Raw genomic sequence first — 11,006 nt, 5'->3', positions numbered from 1 at the left:
GAGGTTGGTTTTTCTTTCTTTTTTGCAACTGCTTTTTCTTCTGCTCCAGATTCTGATTCTCCTGCCAACAGGGGGAACGGCTGTGGTTAGGTCATCCATTTCATTGGCAATTTGTTACACCGGCAGTCAAGCTAATGTGACGTCGCGGGGAAGATCGTTTCGGGCGCGTGGTGAATCGCGGGCCCCCGGTCCAAACACTCGGGATAAACGGTAAATCGTGATCTGGATGGCGTTTTTTGGGGGGAATGCACCAAAGTGTCAATTTATTGAGTGGCGGTTGGAGCCATCACGGAAGGCAGTTTGTAATGAATCAGATGCAATCACATTTATGGTGGGTTTGTTAGCCTGTAGCGTAGCTTAGCTTATATATGTTCATCATGAGACGGCCAGAAGAGAAGGAGTTATTCACAAACGGCTCAACCTCTTATTCGCAACGGTTATCGGAAACAATCATTGTCAAACATAATTTGTTTAAAAGCAATGAAGAAGACCAGAGGCTTAACAGTTGGAAGCCTCTCAAATTCCCAAATGGAGCCACGCAAAATCGCGTATGAAGTCTTTTAGCAGAGGAAGACAGTTTTAATTTTTTTTACTTTCATTTTATGCAAGAAAAAAGTAAAATTGTATGAAATTTAAGTGAGTAAAATGTTGGCTTTCACAGGGTAAATTTGAACCGGTCCATCGTAATGTAAAATCGATTCGATCTAAAGAAAAGCTCTTATTAAGAATTACGAATTTGTTAGACCAAAAAAACTGTAAAGGCTTAAGCAGGCAAAAAAACTGTAAAGGCAAATTCGATTAGCTAGCGAACCAACTAGAAAAGAATGAGAAAGAATGATTGAATGTAGCCCATACAAGGTCAATGTTCTTAGCATAGTTTTTAAGAAAGACAACAATAATGTGAAAATTCTCTCAGAACTTGTGCACTTCCTATAGATGTACAACCTTCACAAGGTACATAATAGGACAGCAGACAACAAGATAACAATCAATGAAGGAACTGAAATGAGATTGATCTTTTGAGTGGATGAGTTTAGGTAAAGCATGATCCACAATCCGACGGTAAGCAACACATCAACAAACATTTACATCACTGTTTACATAAACAAAAACGAAATCATAGAACATGTTCCAAGATGCCATCTGTTGAATACATTTCTGGCAATAACTTATGCATGCCCGCTGTCATGTAGCAGAACTGTAAACACTCAGCACATCCGTTTGAGACAATGGTTGAAAGGGACATATGCACAGATCAAACGCGACTGAGGAGCGCCCGCATCGCGCACGGCAGAAAGGGCACCCAGGATTACGTAAATAGCAGAAAGGAACACTTTTTGAGCGAGCGGGGGGCACCGATCCTCGGGGCAAATTAGTCGTGTCCGAAATCCGAAGAACATATGGTCGGATAGAAAAAAAAAGGGTCTGAACTACCATGTTTGACCATGGTTCCGGGGGTACTGCGTTGCGGTGGTGTTGGCAGTGGTTTATGTCAACCTTCGTCATCTCCAATTGTTCCCCACGTCAACGTAATGGGGGCACTCGCATCCCGCACCCCCAAAAGTAGCTCAATATCGTTGAACGGAGCAAAAACCATCGAAAAACGTCTGCTACAACCAGCCAGGCTGCATCAAGTGTAATTGAAGTTTAGCATAGCGGCATAGCAGCGGGCCAACCGCAACGCTCCGTACGGTGTCTAATTTCTACTTACGGCCTATTTTGTTATCATTTCCTCCCAGATAATGTCACGGCCAGTGGGTGGGTCACCTCCCTCCCACCCAGCTACCCTTCACTCCTCGGGTAACGGTCAGTAAATGTGCCCCGGGAAGGTGTCCTACATTGTCACTAGCGAGGACCATTAGGGAAGTGCGCGGGGGGGGGGGGGGGGCGGGCATCCCTTATTTAACCAATGCCGCCCCTTTAACTACCCCTTCCCGGGCGCGAGAGGTGCGCAGGAAAGGATCGAGGAAAGGTGCAAAGTAAATCCAGCATCGGCCGTAGAGTCCTGTGGTTCCCGCATTTTTCTCTATCCCGGCTATCGTCCTGGAAACGGCACTCGACGGAGCCGTTATCCTGACGGTGAGAAGGCGAACTGCCACTGCCGCCTCGGAACTGTGTTCGGGGTGTCTTTTTCATCTCCTTCACTCTCCAATTTGCCGTTACCCGCTTACCCATGCATGTCATGTCGTGTGGTTTGTGGGTTTAATTTTATGCTCAGCAAAAGGTTTCGCGGCCATTGACACGGTGAGTGGGTTCACACGAGTTTTCGCCGGTGGACAAAATGTCGACAAACGTAAGGGTTTCACGTGGCTCCTAAGAAGGAAAGGGTGCTGGTTGGTGGGGTTCCGCAAGGGAGGGAGGCAGGGCGAGCGCCCAAGAATAAATTGGCACCAGGATGGTACTGGTGTGCGGCAACGAGCGTCAAGAGCGAGCGCCAAGAGCGAGCGCGAAGCTATTGTAAAATTTTCGGTGCTTTTGTTAAACACAATTCGACTCATTTATTGAGCGATTGTGTAGTGGTTCGGGTTATTGCACTTAATAGATTTTGTTAGTTTTAAATGTGTTCGTGTTAAGAGTCGCATAGTGTGCAAAAACACGGACTCTACCTAGGAAGATTTGCCACCGATCGACATAAATTTGTTAGTTTTTTTTTTATGATACGTTAGTAATGTTACTTTTGTACATAATTATGTGACGGTAGGTGATTTAGTAGACCAGTCAGAGTTGCAGCAATTGCAGCAGTTTGAAGACTTTTGCAATTGTGTGCAAGCACCAATTTGATGGCAGAGATTGGTGTGAGCACCTGCCCACCATAGCATCTCGTTTTGTTTTTAGCTGAGATCTACATTAGAATGATGTTGAGATGCCAAGCCCTTTAGATATTACATTTATTGAAATGAAATAGAATCTGTACTCCAGAAGTTTTATTTTAAACACTAAGAATTGAATGTTTAGTTAGACTTTTCTTTCATTTCCTCTTTTTTTAGTTTTTTTTAACATATATAAGGACGGACGAGCCGTATGTTTAATTTTATTTTTTTAGTTTATGTTTCTTAAATGGTCAACCTTATCGATAGCATGATGAATATTTATAACAAAAACCTTTCGTTTATAGATGTGATGATGTCAAGAGATGCTCTTTGCCGTTGATATCACATATAAGTTCCACAGAATTGTGAATTGGATAAGGAATGTGGAGTAGTATGTTTCACATCATTTTTAAATATACCACACGTGCTGTTTGCATGTTAAACGAAGCCGAAACGAAAGGATAATTGGAATACCACATGCATTCCCGTTGTGCTATGCCTTCGCTCGGAATGCAATTCAATTAACGTGAGCACAGTAATGGTCGATTAAACGATCTCGTTCCCCACACTTTAAGAGCGTTGCGTAGGAAGCAATAAATCACAGCAGAACATGCTGCAAAACTTTTCCCCACCACCTGGGCATATGCTCTGCCCTCTGGTGCAGTCACACAGCGAAGGAAGACAAATAATTTCGCCCGCAATATGGAAACGTCGAAACGTAGCTTCGCCGAAACGCTGCAAACGCAAACCAGCCGTTTCGTGGTTCACTCCTGTGCCTCCTCCCTTTTGTCCTCACCAGCGGCCGGGTGGCTATTCCTTAGTGAGGGAAGCGACTGCTACACTTGGGGATAGAAGCCGCCGAACCGAGCCGCTTGTTTGCGGTGGAAACCACAAACGTATCTGGTGTGCGTGCACACGGCAAATACGACCAAACGGGGAACCCTCTCGGTCGGTCGGACCGTTGCGTGGACCGATGCGTCTTATACCAGAGGACCAGAGGTCGGTTCGATGTGAACGGAACGGCTGCAGCAGGACGTGAGGCCGACATGCAAATGCGCATCCGAGTGCAAGCAAGGGATTTGCATCGCAAGGACTCTACGCGCTGTAAGAAGGTCTCACTGATAGGCGGTGTGCATGTGTATCGCCATCGACCAGGGCCATCGGGTACCGGTTACGGATATGGCTTTGATTCCAGTTCCATCCATACCGCCCAGTGTGTCCCAGTGGGACCACCACCGCTCCGGGAAACCGCTCCGGTAACCGGTACTCGCAACCGTTCGAAGTATCACGTATGAGATGAGCAATTAAATTCTGGCGCACCGAACTTACGCCAACCACCAGCCAGTAGAGCATGCTGCGCTGCATCATCCCGTTTGATGCCACCACCCAGCCCTGGTGGTGGTGGTGGTGGTTCTACGGTTGACTGAAACACTTTTCGGTGCGGCTGCGAGTGGCAGACGACGGTGCTTTGTTCTCGTTCTGCGAACGGGCGTTCGAAATGGGGAAAGGATGTGCGTTTTTGCACCTTGTAAGGCAACCTGGCAGCCAGACAAGAGTTAGAGGTTTACCGGGAACGCCCGGTCTACACATGACTACGCACCGGGACTGCTTATGACGCGCAAAAGATGGAAAATTATTTTTTCTCTCCTAGTGAGCGCCTCCATCAACCGTAAGGCGCTTTTAATTGGTTTGCGTAGCGATGATGAAACTTCTCGTTCCGACGGTGGTGAGTGGTTTTTGGTAAGGGATTCTCCATTTTTCAATTTCAACTCGTGCTTAGCTCGTTACGCAAACACAGCTTCCGTGCAGCTTGACAGCTTCTTGGAAGTGTTGAGGTTACAAGTATTACGGAAAGCCAAGAAAACTTTAAACTAATAAAGATATCAAAAGAAATGAAAATCACTTCAGGCCAGCACACTACAATGTATTTGTCCCTTCCAAATCACAACCTTAATTTCTCGAATGCATCAAACAGATATACAAAACTGGCACGATTCGTTTCAAATTCCCTCTCACGGTGCGGAGCAGACGAGGGAGGAAATCGATTTGAATAATAACAACAGAGTATGATGCTGGCAATCGCACGCACTGCACCTCGCTTGCACCTCGCTGATCGATTTCTACATTGTGTGTGTTTATGTGTATGTGTGCTAAGTGCTCGCGGATGCGTGTTGGGTTTTTTGGGCACAGTGCTTCAATTTCGGGCACCCACTCACCGAAAGCACGCTCCGGTCACAACACGCTTCCCTTTACCACATTCGATTATGTCGGGATAAACATTTCGGCCCAGGCCGATCCCAGCAACGATCAAATGATTAAGTGTGCTTCATTGCGATTCACGCTGCATGATTTATGCTGTCGAAATGGTGGTGATTTTCGTCAAAAGCACGATGACCATTTTATGGCGCGTGGGTGCGTGTCTGTGGCTGACAATATCTGATGCCCAGAGTGTTGATGCACCAGTGATGGGGCCAGGACAGCGTTAGGTAAATCGATGTTCATTCAATGAATTACCTAATAATAATAGCGAGAATTGAGCAATGATTGGATTGTTGTAGAAGGTGGCATTAAAGCATCGCGATGTGGTTGTTCGCTCGTAGCGTTAGTATCGATTCGTCACAGCCATTCCATTGTTCGCAATCTGCTCTTGAAACAACGTGATTCGCTGACGTTTTATAAGGAACGATTTAAATGATTAAAGGAGGTCACTAACTTTCGCACAAATTCAAGTAAAGACCAGCAATCTTAACATATTTTCACGCTATGGTAACAGTTATTATGGTAACAGTAACACAGTCAAACAAAAGCTAAATGAAGGTTAAGGTCACCTAAACCCCTCTCGGGTTACGCATCGTATATTCCAATGCCGTTCCGTTAATGATCCGTTTCTTCTCGGCGCGACGCGTGCTATTAAGCACCGCGCCCGCTTAATATCCGCTTAATCTCGCGGACCTGATGCTGGAAACGGGGCTGGCAAGGAATAAATGTAGCGCGTCACGGTCACAGCATCCCGTGCTCCCGTACCTCAATCCATTAGGAATTAACTCATTCACGAACCACCGGCCACCGACCACCGCGACACATTTTTATGTGATTGAAAAATTTGTTGTTATTTGTTGTTATTTATTGGTATAATCCTACGGGCAAGTGATGCCTAATAGGATGGGTATAAAGTTACACGTCAAACATAAAGGGAAACAACCGGATACGATTACGAAAGACGCTTACAGAGATATGAAAGTCAAACAAATGGTAAACCTCATTAAACCTGGCTGACATAAAGTTAACGGGTGAGAACTGGCTAAACCTGGTATGTTGCCTACGCACAGTCAAGAAGGAATAGTTTCGAGAGAGTCGCATGGGTGCGGAAAAGTTAAGAAGGGACACCAACTCAGGAGAGTCAACGGTATGCATAATCAAACCGGCGACGAAGCAACACTGAGCGGCTGCCCGCCTGACGTCAAGCCTATCCAGCCCGAGAAGAAGGCAGCGTGTTTGGTAGGGTGGGAGATGGTCAGGATCGCACCAATTAATTCTTCGCAGCGCAAACCGTGTGAATCGTTTTTGGACTTTCTCAATGCGTTCGCTCCAACATGTGGTGTAGGGACACCAAGCAATGCTGGCGTATTCAAGTGTGGATCGCACAATGCTACAATATAACGTTTTTAGGCAATGAGAGTCGTAGAAATCTTTGGATATTTTAAAAAGCAATCCTAACCGCCTATTGGCCTTAGCTATGATACATTCGTAATGCGGGGCGAGGCTAAGTTTAGAGTCGAGGAGGATCCCTAAATCTCGGATGCATTCAGTTCGTTCGATAGAGGAGCCGTTAATCGCGTAGTTGTACCTCAGAGGCGCACGAGAACGACTAAAACTAATGACATTACACTTAGCAATGCTCAGCTCCAGGTAATTTGTATTGCACCAGCTGGTAAAGATGTCCACGTCGTTTTGTAGTTCGGTGCAGTCATCGAGGTTACGAATAGTGGCAAAGAGCTTAACGTCGTCAGCATACAACATGAATCTGGAGTCAGGAAGAAGGTAAGTCAAGTCATTGATGAATACAGTGAACAGTAATGGGCCCAGGTTGCTACCCTGCGGTACGCCTGAAGTGCCAACAAAAGACGACGAAAGGCAGGATCCGTATTTGACAGTATAGGACCGACAGGATAGATAAGATCGTACCCACTGACACAAAGCAGCGGATAATCCAAGTTTGAGGAGCTTCGCAATTAGGATGTCGTGCGAGACGCGGTCGAAAGCGGCCTTTAGGTCAGTGTAAATGGTGTCGGTTTGTAGACCAGCATCCATCGAGGTTTTACATTTGGTAATAAATCCGGCAAGAGCGGTAGTTGTAGAACGCATAGGTAGGAAGCCGTGCTGATTTTGGCTAACTAAGAGACGCACACCGGACAGTAGCTCTTTGTGCACTAACAGCTCAAACACTTTGGAGCAAGCGCAGAGTGACGTGATTCCTCGGTAATTGCTTGCGTTCTGTCTGTCGCCTTTCTTAAAGATTGGGACCATATGAGCTTTCTTCCATGCAGCAGGAAACATCGTTGAGCGTAGTGACTTATTAAAGATCGCAGTTAAGATCGGAGCAACAGCAGTGGAGCATTTCTTAAGAATTTTGGCCGGAATGCCGTCGGGGCCAGGTGAGCCAGATGGCTTCAGCAGCTTCAACGCCTCAGTAACATCAGCAACATCGAAGGTGCCGGTGAAGTTGGAGTACAGTAACGCCGGAGGAATGTGCTCAACGGCTCGTGAAATGGCAGCAGGGTCAATCCCCGAGGGCGCGAAGGCATCGGCAAATCGAATGGCTAACAGGTCGGCAATTTCCTGATGTCCAGAGGCTGTGTGGTTGTTGAATGACATCGTCAGTGGCGTAGTATCGGATTTCCGCAGGCTGTCAACGTGCCTCCAAAATGTTTTGGGACGCTTCCTGAGGTTGGACTGGACTCGGGCAAGATGTTTACGGTGCAAGAAGCGATTGTAGGACCGATATAAGCAGCTAACGATACGCAGGGCTGCGCAATTGTATTCTGATCGCTGGCGTTTCAGCTTCCGTAGTGCATATCTCTTGCGACGCTTCAGAAAGCGTAGGTGTCTATTGGACCAAGGCGGGGTTTTTGGTGGGCTGGCCAGTGGCGTACAGCTCCTGATGGCGGACAACATATAGTCAGTGAAGTAACTAACTGTATCGTCAATTGAAGTCTGGTCGGATAACAGAGCAGTTATGTCGAGGTCGTGCAATAGCCTTTGAAGCTGGGTGATGTCAGTTCGATTATAATTCAGTCGAGGTGAGTCGTTATGATGAATAGTGCGAATTGTGAACGGCTGACTTGAAAAGTAATTGTTGATAGTGATGTGCAGGGCAGGATGGTACGCATCAGCGTCAAGCAGTATGTCAGTAGTTGGTTCGACAGAGATCCCTCCATCGATGAGGCGGTCATCCGCGAAAACTAAGTCCAGGACTGTATTCGATGAGTTTGAGATGTCGTTAAGTTGGTTTAGCCCGGCGAGACAAATACCATCAAGAAAAGTGGTGAACGCAGCTGATGGTTTCGACAGCAAGTGGTCAACGTGTAGCGTCCCATTGGACGAGCCGGCCCAGATAAGCGTTGGCTGGTTAAAGTCACCAGTCAAAAGGACACGGTCGATGGGGTATCTCTCGGTTACATCAAGCAGTGCATTGCGATGAGCGGTGATAACAGAAGGGCAGCGACTCAAATCGGGTGGCAGGTAGACTGCTCCAACAATAATTGCATCGTTACCGGTACCAACTCTCACGTAGAGACACTCGATAGAGGCATCCGATATAGTGCAAAGGTGAGAAGGCAGATATGACGAGACGGCAATAAGGACGCCACCACCGCGAGTTTTTACACTGTTGTGTGCGTTACGGTCCGAGCGGTAGACAGTATACACACTGCCAAAGAGTAATGAGGACGGGATGGTGTCGTTAAGCCACGTTTCAGTTAGAACGATAACGTTACAGTGACAGGTCCAGGAAGCAAGAAATAGCTCGTTCGTTTTCGTACGTAGTCCTCTAACGTTCTGATAATATACAGTGAGATCATTTGCCGTGTGTCCAGCAGCATGTATGGGGGCCAGTAGATCAGAAGAAAGTGTACGGCCACGGACGGTGCAGAAAGGCTCAGTTGGTGACATGTCGCGTCATTCTTGAGGGTCATCAATCCTCGAAGTTTCATGCGCGGTATGGTCGTTCCGAGGACGCCAGAAATTGGCTGTGCGGGCAGTTCGTCGATCATCGAATTCGCGGAAGTGTAGGCCAAGGGGCCACGTGTTCGGTGAAAGTGCGATATCACGCAATGCAGCTGGAAACCCGACCTTGAAAGAAACGAAGGTGAGCGTGTCGGGATTTCGGGAAAAATGGGGCTGGAAATAAATTTCCATCATCATTATGGGCGCCAATGGCCACAAATGGACATTATTACTTATGTTGCGTTGGGCGTTATTGCACGAGCGCTCTCCACTCCGTGACCACTTCTTTTCATTCGACACCGGCAGGGGGAAGGTGGCAGGAGTGAATGAAGAGAACCGTGGGGTAAAGCACGGGAATTCTTTTTTAACCCTTCATCAATTTGGAATACTGGCACTGCGATGCTTATGGTGGCCGCACCCGGTGAGTGGAAAGCGATGCAGCACCGAGCGAGTTCATTAATTCATTTAAATTATTTAAAATCCACACGAATGCCTTGCCAGTCTGATGCTGGGCCGTTGAGGTGTGGTGAAGTTGAAGGGTACTTCTCGCAGGTGAAACGAACTGAAAACCTTGCTGAAACTCAACCTTCAGTGCACGGTTAATGAATGTGACCTTTGCTCTTATGCGAAGGGCCTGTATGCCTCAGCGACGTGCGTTTGCGAGTGTCAATGCCTCATTAGTAATCGCTGCATTGACATTGAATGTGACGTCCTTGGCATCCAGCTTCATATCACTTCAAGGGTTCCTTCGCGTGATAATGTTCAATTTCGTTTTCCATGAGGGATATCAAACAGAGTTACCGGGGTCACATTATTTTTCCAAAGGTTTTACCAACTGCTTTTATAAAAAAACGAATCTTTTTTCAAGATTGATGAGTCAAACAAGAACAGAAAATAAGTGCAAGAACCAGGACCCCAAATGGAGGGCATAAATCTGTGGATCGATAAATTTAAATTCACGACCATGGCGACCACCAAACGGTGACATAGATAAACAAATGAATTAATTGTAGCTACGCCCATACATTACATACGGTGCTACCAATCTGCCAACCGGCCATCCAGGCGAAGCTGAAAAGGTGATTCCACGGTACACGTTACTCCCAACCTGCTGGAGGATCCCCATCCTCCACAAATCAAGCCAATGGGCAATGGGAACGAAATCGTAGCGTAGACGGGGAAAGGGCTGAAAGCATGCAGATTGCACCGGGAAAACCGGCTCATACATTATTGGTTTGGAGCCAGCGAATTGGCCGAATGACGAGCGTGGGGTTTCCCGTGATTTTCCACACCGTAAAAGCGAACGCGTGAATCGAATACCAACGTCAGAAGCCATTCCTCTTCCACTCTGTTTTTTTTCACCTCCTTCTGACCAGCCAACCGGATTTTGTGGTTGTGCTCTGTATGTGTGCACGTATATCTTGGCGGCCATTTTTCCCTTCAGTTGGCTTTTTAATTCATCGCGAGCCAACGCGATCGACAGCAGCCGAGAGGGTCAACCAGGAACCAGCATGCCCGCACCGTCGAACGGGGCCGGCATTAGCTGGTTTTATGTTGGCGAGGGCCGGGGGATTATGTAGGTAAAATGTATTTAACATTTTTCACTTTTCCGCTCCCTTTTCCATCCGTGCGGTATGTCCCGGTATTTTGCGTGTTCGAGGCGCTTTCGCTTTGTATTGGTGATCACTTGAGTGACGTCGGGAGTATGCGCGAGTTGAATGGGAAGTGCAGGAAGAGGCGCGAAAAGGGGCCACGTGCATTAACCCGCGCACCGCGATCATCATCACGGTCCTTTTGGCGCCCGAATATGGTATGGAAATCGAAAGGAAGCGAAAGGCAGAAAAAAGGATGGACCAACATATTGGTTCAATAATTGAGTTCGTCCGGCGTTCCGGAGCATCGTATCGCATGTGGGGTGCTGGTGTTCCGGGTTCATTTGTCATGCCCTTTACCCTCCACGCTCGGCTTTTT

This window comes from Anopheles aquasalis, chromosome 2, assembly GCF_943734665.1.
Source record: "Anopheles aquasalis chromosome 2, idAnoAquaMG_Q_19, whole genome shotgun sequence".
Classification (NCBI taxonomy): Eukaryota; Metazoa; Arthropoda; class Insecta; order Diptera; family Culicidae; genus Anopheles; species Anopheles aquasalis.
This window is presented reverse-complemented; position numbering follows the sequence as displayed.